The 17,375-nt window shown below is 42.8% G+C and overlaps 1 long non-coding RNA gene across 1 annotated transcript in view; it reads right to left on the reverse strand.

The window, feature by feature from the left end:
* Positions 1-7,652: 7,652 nt before the first annotated feature.
* LOC144761645 (uncharacterized) overlaps positions 7,653-17,375 on the reverse strand; it is a 281,288-nt gene continuing 271,565 nt past the window's right edge. Inside the window, exon 3 of the long non-coding RNA XR_013595830.1 lies at positions 7,653-7,858. This is a non-coding gene — a long non-coding RNA (uncharacterized LOC144761645). The remainder of the gene's footprint in view (positions 7,859-17,375) is intronic.

A 17,375-nucleotide genomic window follows, 5' to 3' on the forward strand; every position in this document is an offset into this window, starting at 1 on the left:
TGATGCCCAGGCGCCTTACCGAAGGGAAGCACTTGAGGCGTTCACGCTCACACCGTGACCTCTGTAGTAGCGGGGTGCGGGAGGTTTCGCATCACTCTGGAGCAGCTGCAGCCTGTGACCGGAGGAGCTCGGGGAGGGGCTTTGCTGCGCGCATGTGACCCCGGGATGGCGCTGTCTGTGCAACTGCTTTGGCGTAATGGGATCAAGGGGCAGCGGGAGCTTTTGTTTCTTAATCTTCACACAAGTAAGGCTGCCTAAGAGTCTTGAAAATACGGGCTGATGACTGATAATTGTCGCCAGCAAGAGAGAGAGAGATGCGCCAAGAGATTTCAAACACGGGAGGAGGTGGGGTTGGGGGGAGAGTGATTTATGTGCAGAATGGAGCACCATGTGAGGCCACAAGCCTGATAGGGAGACTACAGGAGGCAAAGTAGTTCAGAAACTGAAGATAAGACTGTAAAGTGTCTGATGGCTGAATATAACGCTAAGGTCAACAGTCCCCTGCCTGACCCGAAGATGGCTGCCATAGTGGTCCCCTCCACGTTGTTTTACTTCCCTGGGACAATAATTGACATTGACCAGACCTTGAACCTATCCCCTAACCTGCTTACACATCAGGACTTGCGGAACTTACCCCAGACTGTGGAGACCAAGCGATTTGGCTGATGCCTGGTGGAGCTACCAGATAGCTAAAAGAGGAGATTGGTTGTGGACTCCCCCCCCCCCGCCGTCACCTACCCAGCTGGATCTTGGGAAGATTTCCCCCTTGTCTCTACGTCCTATCTTCCTCCTACCCCTTTACCCTATCCCGTTCCCCTTCCTCGCTCCATCCATCTTGTCCCCTATATTCTTTAAATGCTTTTCTTGATACCTATCTAACTTTTAACTGATGTAAATTGCAACATTATTGTTCCTCATGTAAAGCGCCCTGATTCCTTCGGGTCTAGCCAGCGCTATACAAAACTAATTAATTAAATATGTTCCCATTTAGTACTCTTTGTCTCTTTGTCTACTTCCCTAGCTCCTATCCCCTCTTCCCTGAATCTCTCCTCTTGCCTAGCCCGTCCTTTGTGCCCTTTGACTAAGCACTCCTTCTCACCTTGTTGGGGAAAGATCCAATACTTATACTCTGGAGTCTCAGCGAACCCGCTGAGAGGGTCCACTGCGCCAAGGGAGCCACTCACACTTGAGGTATGGTATGACACCCCTTGCCAAAGCACTCCCTCTCCCCTTTTTGGGGAAGGATCCAGTATGTAGGCATTGGAGACTCAGAGACCCCTCTTAGAGAGTTCACTGCGTAAAGGGAGCCTCTCGCAACAGAGATAGGGAAGTGATACCACTTCCCCTAGGATCACAGCTTACTGGACTTTCGATGTTGCTTTGACTCGTCTACCGGTTTGTGTCCCTGTCACCCTTCCCCTCCTCTTCCCATGCTGTGTCTCTCACCCTCCCCTCCTCTTTTCCGCCTTCAGTATCTGTCTACTTCCCCTGCTCCTACCCCCGAATCTCTCCCCTTGCCCGCTTTTCTCCTTACGTATTTGTGCTTTATGTTTATTTCGACCTTACAAGTAACTATGTTGCCATGCTCTAACTTTGGCAAGGCAGGCCCACAACAGCCAAACCACATCCTGACTTGTCAGACCAGGCCATCAGGTACTGTCTGATTGCCTGTCCGACCCTGTATATAGTGTTAGATATTTGAGTCGCGAAAAGAAAGTGTGAACCCCCTTTGAAATGTGTAGCAGGGCAATAGGTGTTCACTTGAATTTAGAAAAATGCTAGAATTAATAAAAAACGGGCACTTCTAGGAACAGAATCATGTATGTCTTTTCTAAACAAGGAGCGCTGGTAGGGGGCATATGGTGGCACTGTGAGCTAATTGGTCTATAGGACAACATATCCTGAGGGGGTGCATAGAATAAGTCTGGCACCATTCCAATAGTTCTGCTGTCCACAAACATACAGTTCCCACTGTGAGGTGGAAACTACATGACACCTTGGGATATTGAAAACCCTGAAGTAGCTGTTGCTGGCATTTGGCATGTTTGCAGTGGATTCAAACTCGATATGGTTGTCAATGCAGGGGCTGTTCATTAAGTTAAAGGCAATAGATTGACTGAGTGTGAATGCGAGAAGGGTTCTGAGACTTTGGAATAAACATTTGTTGTGGAAGGGAGAGGTGAAAGACCAGATGGGTTTATGGATTTTGACGAGACTGCCACAGTATGTTCCTCAAAATGCAGTGGGAAGTTAGTATGAAATAGCGCCTATATCTCTGAAGAGGACCTCGCAACCTGGAGATCACACGTCTCTTTAGAGTATGTTATGGCCACATCTTTTTGAAAAAGCATAGCTTTCAGTTTGCTCAGAGCATCAAAGCGTATGTTTATCGAAGGCCACAGCATTGCCTCCCTAACTGTGCGGGTAGGTACAAACAGAACCTGAGTACAAGTAACTATGGAATTTACGGTCAACAGAGAGGCAATGCTGGGTTTCATCCCACAACAGCTTTAACTGTTAAGCATCAAATAGCTCCCATTAGAGAGCAATTTGAAAGCCGGGCAAATCACTTCCGCCGGGAACTTTTCATATAACAGGACAGGCTCACCACAGACGCATTACAAGCCCTGTGGAGCTAAATGTCTTTACAGGCAAGGGACCCACTTAAAGAGTTCTCACAGTCAGAACTGCTGAGGAAGACTTCAGCCTCCCCATTTCTACATTGATATTTGAAAGGCTGTTCCCAATACTCACGTATATACCCTTCCCCTAGTACTTCATATCTGCTTACTTGATGGTGTTGCAGACAATATTGAAAATGGAACGTCAAAATTGGCAAAGAAATATACCCATGGATTAGCCAAACCGCAGACAGTGTTTCCGCAATGGTGAAAGGTAATTTCTCTAGGTTTTCAATGTGTAACATGGTGTACCTAGCATCCTTCTGGGTCATGAGGATGTATTGTTCCATTAGTTGATATGGGGAAAACAGACTAGTTGTGTTAATATATCGATTATAAGAAGGTATGTAGTTCCTAAGAAGGGAAGAAGGAGGGGACAACAGGACTGGGTGATCTTCAGCCCATAGTTATAGGAGGAATAAGGGATTCCCCCTATTAGAATTATGGCCCTCACACACCTCATTGGGTGTCATGCTTCATCATAGGGATTTCTCCTTTCAGGTCAGCGCTGCAATACCTGACGGGTTCCCTATGAGGGCTCTTTGCGGGAGATCTTTTATTCCAAAGTGCCGTTGGGTGCCATGTAACAACTTCTTGGCCCTATCCAGCCAAATACATGAATATAGGTCTCCTTTGCAACCCCCACTCCGGAAACCTGACTTTGCTTCTTATTGTTTGTGACTTTCCTTTGGATTACTATCCACCGATACAATTTAGACCATGCATGCAAAAAAGCGTAAAATACTTTATCTTGATATTTAGGTGATATGACATGCTCTAAAATGGTGCCCACATGGGCCCTTTGTATTCATCACAGCAAGGAAGCATAGTTTAACAAGTAAGCATAAATGACACACTCCAAGATGGCGGCCAATTCCGCCCTTCTGTTTGCCCCATGCATGACAGTCCAGTCTATGCTTCAGGCGGACCCCGCAGACTTTCACAATGCTATGGAATATGAAACAAGTGGCTCCGTACCAGCTCTCCACCGCCCCGATTCCGGTAGAGAGTGGGTAGGTCCGAAGGCGCACTTGCTGCGATGCAAGCGTGAGTATCCTATTCCAACTCTTGTCATTACGAGAGCACCCAAATTTACTTCATTCTGTCCTTGCCTCCTGCTCACCGCCTTGGACTCATCTAATTTGCTAAAAATACGCTTTTTTGTTTTCTCCTTTGCACAACTCCGTTTTAGGACTCTAGGTACTTCCCAGTGTCCTCCCTGCCGAGAGTTGTTGATTGCCGCCAACCCCAATGGAGGGATTGTCAAATTATTTCTGCTACCATGGTAGTTGTTGTTTCCACACTTCTAAAATTAGCTAACCAACCCCTGTAGTTCTTTTTTAAACAACACACTTTGCACTTTACATTAACAAGAGGTCACAAATGGTTTATTGCATTCCAATCCTTTAGGGGACACACCATATTGTTCATGCATTACTTTGGACTATACCTATGTTTTATATGTCTAATGTATAACAATTTGTATTTATAGGTTGGTCATCCAACTTCAGGTACCTCACTGTAGGTTCTAGGTTTGGTTAATCAGGGTCACATTACCAGACATCCAACCACTGTGTATATAGCTTTCTAGTATTTTGGTCCTGAGGAATTGCCACTAGATCTTATGACTATTCAGGCAAGAAACATGTTGACCATTTAATATTGTGTCACCCCGGAACATTACTTCAGCAGTCCGCCACCCATATTTTAATTGGGTTAAAGGTCTTGCTGATTTTAGAGTCAATAATTTTTATCATTCAGAAATCGTGATCAGCATACACAGCTTCCTGCCTACATTTCAAGACCGGCAGAGCAAATAATGAGCACCAAAACACACTTCCCATTTTAATCCACCACTTAGAGCACTCACTTGCTTCACATCCATCTACACACCAAGGCCCTATACCCACACGGCACCCAACGGCACTGTGGAATAAAATATCTCCGGCAGCAAGCCACTCATAGGGAGCCAGTCAGGTATTGCAGCACCAACCTGATGAGGAGCATGCCACACAACCGGGTGTGTGAGAGCCCTAATTCCAACATCTATTCCCCCTATAACTTTGGAGTGAGTACCAGCCAGCCCTGTTGTACCCTCCTTCTTCCCTTCTTAGGAACTGCATACCTTCTTATGTTAATTATTGTAGGGGCATGTATGCTGGACCTTATAACGCCCCCAGTCCCTTGTCTTTGAGTTAGTGTTAATATGTCACCATGGCACATGGCCGAAACATAATGTTCGAAGAGTCCGGCTCAATAGCATAATAGACCTAAGCTGTGACTGCCCATGTTGTAATGCCGACATGAACTGCTGTATAATGTGTATTGCAGACGACCCTATGTTGCCCAAAGAGTATATTCTAGAGGATAAGGTGGTCATACAGCTGTCTACCACTGCCAAAGCCTTTTCTAAATTGACCCTGCGAATTTATTTCGCACATCCTTTCAGCAGCATCCTGCTGAGAAACCTTCCATATCTCATTGTATATTGCATACAAGAAGCGCTTTTGATGTGGCTTCCAGGGACCCAATAAAAAGCCCCTGAGATCCAGGTCATCAGACAAAAGGGACAAGTGTTGTTTCACCTGGGACAGTGTTGAGGTTTTTAGCCAATCAAAGCTCAACCTCCCAACACTGTAGGTTGTCTCTACCCTTGTGTGCTCAGATTGTTCATAACGCTTGTCAGGTCTATTAGCCCGGAAAGCCTTGGTGTTACCTAGGAATCATGACTGACACCCGTAAGTGTCCAATGGCCAAACTAACCACCCCTTCCAATTGGGGCAGATGAATTGTATGTGCCATTATGTAGCATGGCATCCAATGTATCTTTACTCTAGTGTGTATATTGTTACCAATTGTCAAACCGGGCAAATGTGGGAATCCATGGTATGTTCAAGTCTTTCATTTTAGCTATTCCAAGACAGAATGTTTGTTGTACAGTCTTATTCAGGAGAATTATTTGTTGTGGTATGAGGCATGCTCTAAACAAAGCCTCAGTTCTCTGAACCTGCCAATCTCTTGTCCCCCTTCTAGGTTTTGCATCTGTAGTGTCCCTCAAGAAGTCAAAACCCTGTACAGACAGCTAAGAATGAAAATATGTAGTATATATCAGCTTAGTGTAAGTTAGCATATTTTTCTTTGTAGTTGTGGAGCGGTACTATAATAATATGAGGCCAGTTGATATGTGTCATAATCAGAAAAATAAGCACACTTCTGTGCTAATGTGTTTGAGCAACCTGAGGGGGTGTAGGGCAATGGTCCCATTGAGTATAATTATAAACAGCACATAGAATACTGGCTTTCTGCAGAAAATGATTACCAAAATGTTTAAAACAGATAATGCCATCATAGTTAGATGTACCATCATACAATTTATCTGAGGAAAACACAGTTGAATGCTCTAGATCTCCCAGCAATTCATGCACTGTATTACTGTCCCAATCATTAGAAACAGCACTAGGTGTAACAACATAATTTAAAGAAATTTTGAACAAATTTGGAATTTATAGCAATACATCATACAATCCCCTATCCCAAACAATCCACTTGGGTACTGGAACTGCTGTAATGTTCACCAGGGAAAGGTCTCTCAGTTCATGGTGTGATGATGCATGTGGCTTGAGTACCAAGTTCACTAGTTGTACTGCAGAGCGTTCCAGAGGATAATGTCTGATTAAAAGCAGGAAAAAGACAGCCACTAAATCAATTTCAGAGCACCATGAAAAGTTACACAATTTTAATACAAAGATGTAACCAAGGTGAGACATTATATTTCCTTTTCAGCCAAAGATAAAAAACATGCACTTTCAACCTGAAAGGGAGAGATGGTGGTGGGGGAGGATCAGTTGATTCCGATGAGAAGTCATCAAAGTTGATGAAATAGCCAGAGGCTGTGAGATCTATTTTTGCCTGCTCAGCAGGATTTGTAGAACTGGGAGATGACTCGATCTGTGGTATGTTTATGTAGACTTTATCCTTGTCTGGTTTCCGAAACGAAATCTGTGTTTCTGTACTAGTTGACTGTACAGTTGTTGTATTTGCAACAGGTAGAAGATACACTTCGTTGTCGTTTGTTGGTGTCTCTTGTGCGAGAGAAGGTGCATCCTGAGATATCAAATGCAAAAACAACAGTTGATGGACAGAATGCAGAACAATGTCATACATTCACCCCAGTACAGAGATCTGGGCCTAAATCTATCGTTTTTTTGCTCACCATGCCATTCCAGTTTGAACCCAGCCATATGCAAATCAGTCTTGACCCTGTGCCCCATGGGAACAGTCCAGCCCGAACTGCCAAGCCAGGTCGGACTGGAAACAATCATCCTAGGACCAGTTTCGGGCTTTCAGCCCTCATCAGCCAGGATAGCTTGATTCCAGTGGCTTGGAGAGCACAGGACTCACGTCTGCTCAAACGTGAGTCCCGTGCTCTCCATCCCACTGGAATCAAGCAATCCTGGCTGAAGAGGGGTGAAACCTGGAAACCGGACCTAGGATGTCTGTTTCCAGTCCAGGGAGGACCTGGCCTGGCAGTTCGGGCTGGACTGTTCCCATTGGGTGCAGGATCAAGACTGATTTGCATATAGCTGGGTCCAAACTGGAATGGCATGGTGAGCAAAAAACGATGGATTTAGGCCCAGATCTCTGTACAGGGGTGAATGTATGACATTGTTCTGCATTCTGTCCATAAATAGTTATTTTTGCTATTGAGATATCAAGGCTTCCATCTGAACTTCCTGGACAGTAGTGAAAGGAGACACTTTGGAAAAGAGTATACTTACAGCAAACATTCAATTAATAAATGCCAGCTCTCTCAACAAAAAGAAAATAAAGCAATTACAAAAAAGACGACCTTGAATATACCACATAAAAATATGGCAACACATTTTATATTGATATACAAACTTTTTATTTAATATAGATAATTGGATCAATCATTATTATTTCATTGGATATAGTCATTTTCAATTTAGATAATATATTCAATACAAATAAATTGAGTGTTGAAAACAATTCACATTAAGAAAAAACAAGACATAAACATGTATTACAACAAGTCACATGGGACCGGTCAATAATCTATTGTAGTAGGCAAAGCGGTTGGTTTTGACTACGCGCGTTTCGGCATTCTGCCTTCCTCAGGTGACCGTCATTCGCACATACATTGAACAGGACAAAAACTAGAAGAAAAATACAAAAATATATATATATATGTACATATTATAAAAAGGTTGCATAATGATAATTTACATAGCCTATATACAGATATCAACAAGAGAGACTAGGTCACTATTTACAATAAAATTACACACTATATTATACTATTTACAAAAAACCGCAGCTCATTTGTTATAATCCCTGTTATATATCAACTTGGACAGATATCCTAGACAGGTTTCATGTTCCTCTGCATGTCACGTATTATATCTTCTAGTGTTATCCTGATGTTCCATATAACATATGCTTGTCACATTAATACTAAACACAGAGATATAGTTGTCACACGTTTCCTCCATTTATATCATCAGTTCTCTTCAGACCATTTAGTCCAGATAAGATAAAAAGAAAGAACAAAGGAGAGACCATTAGCCCTGAATTAAACAGAAGTAAAGACAGTGACAGCTAACCAATGTTATCAATTATACCTGATATCTGGACCTAATTAAAACTGACTGTGCTCTTTTAGATCGTTGATATAAACTATCATATTCTTGATGTACTTACATTAGTTATATATCAAGTACGTAAAAATCGATGATAATTCTTATGTCTTCTGTGGTATCATCATCTGGCTTCTAATTGTATTGATATTCTTTGTTAAATGTACGATAGAAGTGAAAGGAGGCAGGTACCTACCCAGGAGCCCATCTTCCTTTCCGTTGAGAATCAGCCACATAGTGTGGTTTAATCAGATCAATGAAGACAATTTGTTTGTCTTTGAGGCTGGCAAGGGGCAGAAGAAGCACAGTTCTGGTACCTTCAACAGCCAGCACAGGACCAGGCGCTCAGTAAGATGGCCCAAACCTTTTTTTTGTCCATTATTTTATCCCTGACCAGAGCCCTAAGTTCGGGACTCACCCAGGTCTTGCCTGCACTACCTTCACATCTCCAATGGCAGTGCTTATTACTTGGATGTTGCTTTGTTCGTCCTGGAAATTGTTCAGTTCCTGTATTAAAACAGCCAAATGTACATTGATGGCGAATGGTGTTTCTGCCGCCACTGTGCTGGGACTTTTGAGGTCTGGGACCCACATCTTAACCCCAAACAGGATCTCAAAGGGATTATGAACACTCAGGGATTTTCTTGGCATGTTATCACATGTTATCAGGCTCTATGGACCCAATATAGGTGATGGACCCAACTGCCACCTGAGCCTAGTACCCACGCTGTGAAAGACTGCTTAAAGTCATGGTTTTTCTTCTCTATTATTCAATTTCCCTCAGGATGATAGGGTGAGGAATATATGGTCAGGAATAGCACTAGGTCACACCCAGACATCCGATGGCTTCTTTGAAAGCCCGAGAGCTTAACGCCGGACCATGGTCAGAGTGTAATGTGCCAATTGCGTATGCATCTTGGTCATGTGTCACCATACGTACATGGTGTCATCCCTGAGTTGTGGGCACTCCTTGGGTTCTTGTGAAACAAGACTCCGTGGTTTGTTTAACAATTTTATTGGCTCATCATCATTGTACTTCATGATAATATTCCATGGTTTTTATCAATATTTCAATCCATTTTCAATTTTTCATGATCACATTTTTATCCGGTTAGCTCCAATGCATTTCGGGCGGAGTGCCCTTCGTCTGGGAGCTCTACAAACATAAATAAAGGCATAGCACTAAGGACGCGTTTTCAGTCAAACAATAGATTAGGTCAAACAATGAATTAGTTAACATGCGAGTGGTGGGTATATACGGAGTGCAGTGGGTTAATCCGATTGTACCTGGGCGTGTAAAGAGAGTCATGCTTTTATTTGGGAAGCGCAACTTAAGAGTGAAAGCGAGTATAATAGCCGGTCTGGTGTGTTATCGGGGATGTTATTTGATGTGTTCACGTCTGTGTAATTAAGCGCGTTTATGTGACTAAGCGCATTAACGCGTTTACGCGTGCTTCGGTAATGCAATATTCTCCACGGATTTAGTGCCCTTAGTAAAAGAGTGGTAAATCGCGGGGGTGATGCCGGTTCAACTTACTTAGTGATCCGCTGTCTCTAGCTTCGGTCGTCGGTGTGATCATTCGGGTCGGAAGTGTTGCCGAAGGAAGTGATGTTATACGTGTGGTTAGAGGGTGAACATCAAAAGTGGACTGCGCGTGTGTCGGCCATATTGGAGTGTGACTGAGAATAACGATTATGGTTTAATATACGGGATGTGGTGCTGATTTGGGTGTGACATCGCATTCAGGAATCAGAGTATACTGTTTTAAATATCAGATGAATGTCTCATAAAAAACATGAAAATTCTAAACGGTCATTAAGACCCATGGGCTTCATCGATTGCATTTTATATATCCAAGCCATTTCTCTCTGCAACAAGTATTTGCTGTTGTCAATACCCTCGATTTTCTGAACCTGTTCTAATATCATGAACTTGAGTTGAGACACGTTATGTCTGTTCTCATTGAAATGTGTCGCCACATTGGATTTAGTGTTTTTGAGTCTTATGTTCGATTTATGTTCATTAATCCGAGTCTTTATTTTTCTCTCAGTCTTGCCGATGTAACACATCCCACAAGGGCATTTGATGAGGTATACGACATTTGAGGTATCGCATGTCGCATTCACATGTAGTTTCACGGGAGTATCTTTCATGGGGTGGTTGACAACAGGTCCAGTGATAATGTTGTGACAGTTTCCACAATTTCTGCAAGGTCTGGTACCTTTTGCTGGTGATTCCATGGGATTCTTTTTGTTGAGGATTTCTTTTAGATTAGAGCTGCGGGTGTATGCGAATATCGGAGGTTCTTTAAAGGTGATTCCAAAATCAGGTTCAATACTCATGATTGGCCAGTGGCGTAAAATCATTCTTTTAAACGCGGCGCTCATGTTTGAGAATTTTGATACCAGGACCATCCTGTTCCCCTGATCTCGTGATGTTCTGGATAATAATTTCTCTCTAGATGTGTCAAGAGCTTTCTTCTTGGCGGTTTCAATTAAAGATGTAGGATATCCTCTTGCAATAAACCTTTCACCCATTTCTTGAAGTCGAATTTCTGTTTGTGTGGGGTTAGATGAGATTCTGCTAATTCTCAGCATTTGGGACGCTGGTAGATGAAGTTTTAAAGACCCTTGGTGGTGACTGGTGAAATGTAAGGTGTTGTTTCGGTCGTTTTTTTTCGAAACAGATCAGTTTCAAAGCCAGTGGTTGTGGTCGTGATTTTTACATCTAAAAAGGTAATCGTGTTTTTACTAATCTCCCAAGTAAATTGAATGCGTTCGTTGGCTTGGTTCAATGTGGTCAAGGCTTGTAGCAGAGATTCTTCTGTGTCTTTCCAGATGATAAATATATCATCGAAGTACCTCGCGTACATTTTCATGTTGTTTGTCCAATTGGGGGTGTCATAAATTTGTTTTGCTCAAAATACTTCATGTAGATATTCGCGTAGGTCGGCGCGGCACAATTCCCCATCGAGGTGCCGGACAACTGTAGGTACCACTCATTGTTCTGTTGGAAATAGCTTTGGTACAGCGTAAAAATCATTAGTTCCATGAGAAATTGTTGCATGCCTGGTTCAAAGTTACTTTCGAGGATGGATTTCTCTATGACCTCTATACCCCCTGCGTGGGGGATTGACGTGTAGAGCGAGCGGACATCCGCTGTGCATAGTATTAATTGTTCTTCCTCAGAGATATCAATAAGCGCCAGTTTGTTGAGGAAATCCGTCGTGTCTTGAACGTAACTTTTCATCGATCTTACTGTTGGTTGTAAGTAACGATCTATAAATTTCCCCACGGGTTCATGGAGTGAGCCCCTGGTTCAGACTATTGGCCTAAACGGAGGGTCTTCAAGGCTCTTATGAATTTTTGGGATCATGTGGATGGTGGGACTCTTCGGGAATGGTTTCAATAGATATTTCTTAGTTCTGTCATCAATGGTGCCGCATTCGTAAGCCTTCTGAACAATGTTGGCCAAGATCTCTTTGAATTGTGAGGTTGGGTTATTTGCGAGTTTCATATAGGTAAATTCGTCCTGTATGCGTTCTTGGATCTTCAGATCGTACATGGTGGAGTTCATCACCACTAGAGCGCCGCCTTTGTCGGCCTTAATGCATTTAATCCGATCATTATTGGCCAAACTTCTCAAGGTGTCATAATCCTTTTGTGTGATATTTCTGTGTGTTTTCTTGTGGTAATTCAATTTGGAAATGTCTTGTTTGACTAGGTTCTCAAATAAGTCAATGCTTTTATGACTTGATGGTGCTTCAAACGTACTGTCTGGTCTGAGACCCATCAGTTGATCAGGTTTCTTTGGTAGAGGGGGTATCACGTGATCAAAATAATGTCGTAATTTCAATTTTCGTATGAACTTGTAGGTGCTAACCTGTAGTTCTAGGTAATTGGTTTTGAAGGTCGGTATGAAGTAAGTCCCCTTAGATAACAGATCAGTTCCGTGTTTCGTCAGTGTCACATCAGAAATGTTGATGACCAAGTGTTCTTTTTCTTGTTGTCCTGCTTTGTACTCCGAGTACTGGGGTGGATGATTTCCTTCTCCTTTTCTTTTTCAGAGGCTCCTCCTGGGTCGCCTCTGGTGTCTTTGCCTTCGGGCAAAAAAGATAAGGCAGTGGATGATCCTGCAGAATGGTTCAGGGGGCCTTCCCCCATTGTGGATTCACTCGACTGAGGTTTATCCTGTGTGAATACTTTCCTTAAGGGGCGATTCGAAGCGTTGCTACCGGAGGAAGACGTGTCTATTTGTGAATTGAATGGTTTGTTTCTCCTGCGTTGGGCGTACACGTCTGCCCACGTGTACACTTCTCCCAATTTGTAGTCTTGGGTGTCTCTTCTGAATTTCCTGATTTTTCTATCGTTTATTTCCCTAGAGTGTTTGTCAAGTTGTCCTTTGATGTCTTCAAGAATCTTCGTCCACTCATCGGTGGTAGTCATATTAGACAATTCGTCTTCCACTTCTTTAATTTCTTTACTCAAGTCGGTTAAAATGCTCGACAGTTCTTGAATTATGAGTAGTATCAAGTCCAAGCTGCATTTATTTAATACAGCGTTCCATTTTTCTTGGAAGGATTTGGAATTTTTACACAACGATGGTTTCAACGCCATGCGTAACCCTCTGGGGATTCGTAGCGCTCGGTGATATTTAAGCAGGGTGCTTGCATGCAGCTTTTGATTCACTTCCGGTTTGGATAGATAGAGTAGCTGTCGTATGCATTGTTCCTTGGTGCGATTGGAGGTGTTGGAGGCTATGTCTTCATTGATTAAAGCGTAGATGCGGGCTGTTTCGTTTTCATCAAAGGCCAAAATATCTGCTTTGGCGTCGGTGGATCGAGTGATCTCATCGTATTGCATTTTAACAAGTGGCGTGCTGCCTTCCTTTGGGCGGACAAATAGGTATAGCTAAACAAGGGGTGGACGGCGCACAGCTTAAGATTCGTAGGTTTCGTCTTCAAAGAAGTTTATTTAATGAGTAAGGAAGGTCGGGTGCTCCACCAGGTGGCGTGTCCGTCCTGGCACGTCTCTAGATGAATCTTGGTCATGTGTCACCATACGTACATGGTGTCATCCCTGAGTTGTGGGCACTCCTTGGGTTCTTGTGAAACAAGACTCCGTGGTTTGTTTAATAATTTTATTGGCTCATCATCATTGTACTTCATGATAATATTCCATGGTTTTTATCAATATTTCAATCCATTTTCAATTTTTCATGATCACATTTTTATCCGGTTAGCTCCAATGCATTTCGGGCGGAGTGCCCTTCGTCTGGGAGCTCTACAAACATAAATAAAGGCATAGCACTAAGGACGCGTTTTTAGTCAAACAATAGATTAGGTGAAACAATGAATTAGGTAACATGCGAGTGGTGGGTATATACGGAGTGCAGTGGGTTAATCCGATTGTACCTGGGCGTGTAAAGAGAGTCATGCTTTTATTTGGGAAGCGCAACTTAAGAGTGAAAGCGAGTATAATAGCCGGTCTGGTGTGTTATCGGGGATGTTATTTGATATGTTCACGTCTGTGTAATTAAGCGCGTTTATGTGACTAAGCGCATTAACGCATTTACGCGTGCTTCGGTAATGCAATATTCTCCACGGATTTAGTGCCCTTAGTAAAAGAGTGGTAAATCGCGGGGGTGATGCCGGTTCAACTTACTTAGTGATCTGCTGTCTCTAGCTTCGGTCGTCGGTGTAATCATTCGGGACGGAAGTGTTGCCAAAGGAAGTGATGTTATACGTGTGGTTAGAGGGTGAACATCAAAATCGGACTGCGCGTGTGTCGGCCATATTGGAGTGTGACTGAGAATAACGATTATGGTTTAATATACGGGATATGGTGCTGATTTGGGTGTGACATCGCATTCAGGAATCAGAGTATACTGTTTTAAATATCAGATGAATGTCTCATAAAAAACATGAAAATTCTAAACGGTCATTAAGACCCATGGGCTTCATCGATTGCATTTTATATATCCAAGCCATTTCTCTCTGCAACAAGTATTTGCTGTTGTCAATACCCTCGATTTTCTGAACCTGTTCTAAGATCATGAACTTGAGTTGAGACACGTTATGTCTGTTCTCATTGAAATGTGTCGCCACATTGGATTTAGTGTTTTTGAGTCTTATGTTCGATTTATGTTCATTAATCCGAGTCTTTATTTTTCTCTCAGTCTTGCCGATGTAACACATCCCACAAGGGCATTTGATGAGGTATACGACATTTGAGGTATAGCATGTCGCATTCACATCTAGTTTCACGGGAGTACCTTTCATGGGGTGGTTGACCACAGGTCCATTGACAATGTTGTGACAGTTTCCACAATTTCTGCAAGGTCTGGTACCTTTTGCTGGTGATTCCATGGGATTCTTTTTGTTGAGGATTTCTTTTAGATTAGAGCTGCGGGTGTATGCGAATATCGGAGGTTCTTTAAAGGTGATTCCAAAATCAGGTTCAATACTCATGATTGGCCAGAGGCGTAAAATGATTCTTTTAAACGCGGCGCTCATGTTTGAGAATTTTGATACCAGGACCATCCTGTTCCCCTGATCTCGTGATGTTCTGGATAATAATTTCTCTCTAGATGTTTCAAGAGCTTTCTTCTTGGCGGTTTCAATTAAAGATGTTGGATATCCTCTTGCAATAAACCTTTCACCCATTTCTTGAAGTCGAATTTCTGTTTGTGTGGGGTTAGATGAGATTCTCCTAATTCTCAGCATTTGGGACGCTGGTAGATGAAGTTTTAAAGACCCTTGGTGGTGACTGGTGAAATGCAAGGTGTTGTTTCGGTCGTTTTTTTCCCGAAACAGATCAGTTTCAAAGCCAGTGGTTGTGGTCGTGATTTTTACATCTAAAAAGGTAATCGTGTTTTTGCTAATCTCCCAAGTAAATTGAATGCGTTCGTTGGCTTGGTTCAATGTGGTCAAGGCTTGTAGCAGAGATTCTTCTGTGTCTTTTTAGATGATAAATATATCATCAATGTACCTCGCGTACATTTTCATGTTGTTTGTCCAATTGGGGTTGTCATAAATGTTTTTTTGCTCAAAATACTTCATGTAGATATTCGCGTAGGTCGGTGCGGCACAATTCCCCATCGAGGTGCCGGACAACTGTAGGTACCACTCGTTGTTCTGTTGGAAATAGCTTTGGTACAGCGTAAAAATCATTAGTTCCATGAGAAATTGTTGCATGCCTGGTTCAAAGTTACTTTCGAGGATGGATTTCTCTATGGCCTCTATACCCCCTGCGTGGAGGATTGACGTGTAGAGCGAGCGGACATCCGCTGTGCATAGTATTAATTGTTCTTCCTCAGAGATATCAATAAGCGCCAGTTTGTTGAGGAAATCCGTCGTGTCTTGAACGTAACTTTTCATCGATCTTACTGTTGGTTGTAAGTAACGATCTATAAATTTCCCCACGGGTTCATGGAGTGAGCCCCTGGTGGAGACTATTGGCCTAAACGGAGGGTCTTCAAGGCTCTTATGAATTTTTGGGATCATGTGGATGGTGGGACTCTTCGGGAATGGTTTCAATAGATATTTCTTAGTTCTGTCATCAATGGTGCCGCATTCGTAAGCCTTCTGAACAATGTTGGCCAAGATCTCTTTGAATTGTGCGGTTGGGTTATTTGCGAGTTTCATATAGGTAAATTCGTCCTGTATGCGTTCTTGGATCTTCAGATCGTACATGGTGGAGTTCATCACCACTAGAGCGCCGCCTTTTATCGGCCTTAATGCATTTAATCCGATCATTATTGGCCAAACTTCTCAAGGTGTCATAATCCTTTTGTGTGATATTTCTGTGTGTTTTCTTGTGGTAATTCAATTTGGAAATGTCTTGTTTGACTAGGTTCTCAAATAAGTCAATGCTTTTATGACTTGATGGTGCTTCAAATGTACTGTCTCGTCTGAGACCCATCAGTTGATCAAGTTTCTTTGGTAGAGGGGGTATCACGTGATCAAAATAATGTCGTAATTTCAATTTTCGTATGAACTTGTAGGTGCTAACCTGTAGTTCTAGGTGATTGGTTTTGAAGGTCGGTATGAAGGAAGTCCCCTTAGATAACAGATCAGTTTCGTGTTTCGTCAGTGTCACATCAGAAATGTTGATGATCAAGTGTTCTTTTTCTTGTTGTCCTTCTTTGTACTCCGAGTACTGGGGTGGATGATTTCCTTCTCCTTTTCTTTTTCAGAGGCTCCTCCTGGGTCGCCTCTGGTGTCTTTGCCTTCGGGCAAAAAAGATAAGGCAGTGGATGATCCTGCAGAATGGTTCAGGGTGCCTTCCCCCATTGTGGATTCACTCGACTGAGGTTTATCCTGTGTGAATACTTTCCTTAAGGGGCGATTCGAAGCATCGCTTCCGGAGGAAGACGTGTCTGTTTGTGAATTGAATGGTTTGTTTCTCCTGCGTTGGGCGTACACGTCTGCCCACGTGTACAGTTCTCCCAATTTGTAGTCTTGGGTGTCTCTTCTGAATTTCCTGATTTTTCTATCATTTATTTCCCTAGAGTGTTTGTCAAGTTGTCCTTTGATGTCTTCAAGAATCTTCGTCCACTCATCGGTGGTAGTCATATTAGACAATTCGTCTTCCACTTCTTTAATTTCTTTACTCAAGTCGGTTAAAATGCTCGACAGTTCTTGAATTATGAGTAGTATCAAGTCCAAGCTGCATTTATTTAATACAGCGTTCCATTTTTCTTGGAAGGATTTGGAATTTTTACACAACGATGGTTTCAACGCCATGCGTAACCCTCTGGGGATTCGTAGCGCTCGGTGATATTTAAGCAGGGTGCTTGCATGCAGCTTTTGATTCACTTCCCGTTTGGATAGATAGAGTAGCTGTCGTATACATTGTTCCTTGGTGCGATTGGAGGTGTTGGAGGCTATGTCTTCATTGATTAAAGCGTAGATGCGGGCTGTTTCGTTTTCATCAAAGGCCAAAATATCTGCTTTGGCGTCGGTGGATCGAGTGATCTCATCGTATTGCATTTTAACAAGTGGCGTGCTGCCTTCCTTTGGGCGGACAAATAGGT

Source organism: Lissotriton helveticus, chromosome 6, assembly GCF_964261635.1.
Source record: "Lissotriton helveticus chromosome 6, aLisHel1.1, whole genome shotgun sequence".
Lineage (NCBI taxonomy): Eukaryota > Metazoa > Chordata > Amphibia > Caudata > Salamandridae > Lissotriton > Lissotriton helveticus.